Genomic DNA, 4,691 nt, shown 5'->3' on the forward strand with positions numbered 1-4,691 from the left:
GTGACACCAACCACTAACCCGAATGTATGTAGGCAAAAAGCAATTGAATTTCATATACGTGCAATAATGAACATGTTATGCAAGGAGTAACTACTCACAATCCTACATGAAACTGGTCATAAATGACACCAGTTTATACGGCTCTAAATCTTAGAAATTATAAGTAGGTTGCCAAAATTTCAGGTCAAGTCTATATGTTCAGCTAAATTAAACATTAACTCGTAGATTATGCAATAAGACAATGCTAAAGATAAAAGTTCAATGCAAGGCTTAAGCAAAAAGACAGTTATAGAGCAATATCATCATTGAAATCTACCGTTCCGACTCAACCTATATGCTAAAATAAACGTGAAATTTTTGAAATTTTCTATTTTTTTTTTTTTTTTTTTTTTTTGAATTTTAACGAAAATAAACAACAATGCATACAGAAATTAAACGTGATAACAGAAATGCAAATAAAAACAGTATGCAGACACAGATATGGATGCATAACCTCCCCAAACCAAACCGTACAATGCCCCCATTGTACCAAAACATGGAAAGGAAATGCAAACTAAAGGAGAAAGAGAGTAAAAGCGGAAAACTTACAAGATAGCGCGAAATAAGGGGACCTCCCCAAACCGACCATGAAATGGGAGGTTGCTAAGGGCCCGGAAAACCGTCTCAGGAAGCTAATCCAAGTCAAATACACTCGATATACGTCCAACAGTGGTCGATCGAGTGAAATGGGCATTCAAAGCTGCTCGATCGAATGGTGCACCAGTCGATCAAGTAATTTCCTTCTGCAGGCACTCGATCGAGTGATTAATCAGTCGATCGAGTGAATCCCCTTGCTACAGTGTTCGATCGAGTAAGCAAAACCACTCGATCGAGTGATGCTCGATGAATTCCTGCAAAATGCAATTGAAACAGCCCGCAACTAACCAAAACAAGCATACTGAGGAAGTTTTATGGTATAAAACCATTTATTACAACTTAAAAAAATAAAGAACAAAATAAAATCTCCGGGTTGCCTCCCGGGTAGCGCTAGCTTCAGTCAGGTCCCAGCTCGACCTTCTTTTTCTTCGAGCCACTATAATTAATCATGATCAAAACAGCTCAAAGCGCGCAGCAGCCTGTCAAATAGCTGCGCATGTGCTACACAAAACAGTAAGTAGCACCAGAGTGGAATACAGAAATAGGAAATAAAAATGTTTAACTTTTTAAGCCGAACAAATTTCCTATGGGCGCTCCTAAATTTATCCACAAAATAAAGGAGCGCGGGAGCAATCGTCAATATATGGGGGTCCCGATTCAGATTAACGGTTTTGAAATGATGAGGACGGTGAAAAATCTTTAAATTAATCGACCACATGAGAGGAGGTATAACTTTAAAAGGAACAGCGCGAGTCAAACGAGGCAAAATACTATTAGAACAAACAATAATAAAATTATCGTTTATTACCTCAGATCGGTCGCTCTCAATGACGGAATCATAAGTAAAAGAGTTTATTACCTCTTCCGTGCTAGGAGCAATTACCGTCTCAACTGCTTCTTCATCAACCTCCTCAGTGGAATCTGCCCCGTAGATCGCAGCTTCAAGTGTATCCGACTCGGCTGTGAATAGGGGAGGTTCACCGTAATCATCGTCAGACTCGTCATCTAAATCAAACCAAAATGACGAACCAAAGCTCCCAATGGCCTTTTCAGTCGATCGAGCAGAATAACTACTCGATCGACCAATCTCTTCCCGCATTTCACTCGATCGACCAGAGCAGTAACTCGATCGACCAACTTCCTCCTGAATTCCACTCGATCGAGCAGTGATATCACTCGATCGAGCAAGTTCTTCTGGAAAATCACTCGATCGACCAATAATTGTCACTCGATCGAGTGATTCCTCCTGTACAGCGCTGAAATCCTCGTGTGGGGCAATTAAGTGTGATAGAAACTCGTCGTCCGAGTCATAAAAGTCATCCTCAGCATTGGGCAACACGGTTTTTTCATGGGAAAAACCGTTCTCAGCAAGGTATACCTCTTCTGGTTGCCAATTATCCGACTCAGCTATTAACTGAGCAATTTTAGACTCCAGCTCAATGATTTGAGCATCCGCACGTCTATCACTCTCTTCCCTCGCTCGATCATAATTCTGTATTTGAGATGCAAGAATCTCCATTAAAGACCTCAGTTCTGCAACCTCTTCTTCTTGTATCTCAGCTGCCAACTGAGCAATGTCAGTTTCGAGCTTTCCAAGTCGCGAAGAAGTGCGTCTATCATGATCTTGCCTCTCTCGGTCACGATCTTGCAAGAGAGATGCAAGTGTCTGCAGTAAGGATTTCAGCTCCGCAATCTCTTCTTCTTGTATATCAGGAGGATCTTGTTGCGGCGGCCATTGATAGGGCGGATGTGGCGGCACAACTACAGCTGCATTGTGCTCAGCAGGACCACATCTCCCGTAACAGATCACCGGCTGTTCCATATAATGGGACATCGGTGATGGGTCAAAGGTACTCAAGCCTTCCCTTTGACTGTCTTTCACCTAGAACTGTCTAGGTAGTACCTGTAAGGCCTATCAAAACAAAGACTCAAGGAAAAAGATCGGAAACGGCCTCAAGGGAAAAATTCCCCGAGGCTAAAAACAGATAAAATTAAACAAATAAATAAATAGATTGCCTCCCGAAGAACGGCGCCAAAATTTGATGCGGTCGTTTCTACACCAAAAATAAAATACCTAAGTACAACTAACAGAAGTCAGCGGTAAGTAGGGTCGATCTCCACAGGGAGGCGGTGTACTATCTATTTGTCTATTTATCTGTCTAATGTCACTAATGGGGGTTTGAAAGGTTTGTGTTAACTAAACTAAAGACTAAAGCAAGAGAAATAAAAAGAAAAATTAACGAAAGAAAAGGGAGTATGCTAGAGTCGGTCCACCGTGGCAGCTATCGATCTTATACTATCGGGAATACTAAGGCGATTAGACTATTGATAAGAAGAGCTATGGTCGTCACCTTTCGGTCCTTAAACCGCCCTAGAGCGTAAACAGCTTAACTTTCGCCCTCACTGCAATACCCTATTGTAATTAAGCAAGCCTTCCCTTCCAATCTTTCGATCTAGGTCGGGTTTAACTAGGTTTATGGTCTCCTGCATGCATTCATTCGACCGGATAACAGTTAAATTGCCTAATACAATTCTTATCGCAAGACTAATCTATTTAATACAGTTAAAGCATCGCTACCACGGCTTCCCTAATCCTAACATACTAGGGGGAATTAGCTACTCATGGGAATGGGGAAAACAAGAGTAAAATAAATAATAACAATAAACATTAAAAAGAAAGAGAAAAAGGGAAGAAGGAATTACTAGATTAAAGGATCCGGAAATGAAGAAATAAAAAGTAACAGGGAAAGTAACAGGGGAAAGTAACGTATGTTGATCCCCTGGATTGTTGGATGATTACAAATGACAACCTTTACTCCTATTTATAAGAAATTAGGAGTAAAGTTAAACCTAATGACGGAATATAACTAAAAAGCCCAGCCCGTCAGTAATATCCACTCGATCGACCACTTAAATCACTCGATCGAGTGAACTTCACTTAGAACACTCGATCGACCTAGAATAGTTCTCGATCGAGTAAGGGCATATAGAGAACTGGTCGATCGACCATATAAGCTGCTTTCGATCGATGTTTATTCATCCTAAAACCACTCGATCGACTAAGAATGTCCTCGATCGAGTGATAAATAACTTCAGCAGCTTAGAATTCTCGTTGGTTTGCCTTGACTCGTCCTTTTAGCTCCCGAAACACCTTCACGCATCCCAAGACAGCAACATTTCCCGCTCCAAATCTATTCTTCCTCCAAATGCATGCAAAATGGACGGTAAATGACTTGATTCCGCTACTTTATGGTTCATTCCTGCAAATAAGACAAAATAACCCAAAGTAGCATATTCGGGGCATTTCGTAGCATAAAACCACGATAAAAGCATATAAATACGTGCATAAAATAGACCAATAAGACTATATAAAATGCACGTATCAAATATCATCAAAATAATGATGATTATTCGAGTCTCGTTCCTCAAATAAACAAATGCAGTCTAAACGACCCTTTCAAATCAAATCGGGTCACATACCCATTTTTCAATACGTTTTATAAACGTTTTTTAAAAAGGTCAGAACACGGCATACAACCGTTGGTTGACCCGCGCCTAAATAGGCCCCTTCTTTCTTATTTTCAAAATCAGGGAGACCCCCTTGCATCGCCAACAGGCTCGCGCCTCTTGTGGTCGCTTGGTGCAGGGTCTGTTCCCTTTCCAGCATCAGTCTAGGACGATCCCGACTCCGATTAGCCTGGATATAGGACGGATCAGATGACTATTTTCTCATTCAAAATCATATTTGCAAAATGCTTTACTAAGACAAACGGATCACGTTATACACCATAAACCTAATACGGTAAATGGATGTTTAATTTCCGTCTTGCATGCAAATCAACCATTAATCCAACTCGACATCTTATATTTGATATTTGGATTAAATCAACCGACTTAGAAAGCTCTCACCTGTTAGGTTTAAATTATTGGATGTGCATTCATGCATTTAAATCGTTTTATCAACTTTTGCATTCAACCAACCAAGATCGATCAGTAGAGGTCGTTACCGCGGGCGGGATTGGGTGTCTGATTAATGGGCTTCCCAATACGTACCT

Source organism: Silene latifolia, chromosome 9 (assembly GCF_048544455.1).
Source record: "Silene latifolia isolate original U9 population chromosome 9, ASM4854445v1, whole genome shotgun sequence".
Taxonomy (NCBI): Eukaryota; Viridiplantae; Streptophyta; class Magnoliopsida; order Caryophyllales; family Caryophyllaceae; genus Silene; species Silene latifolia.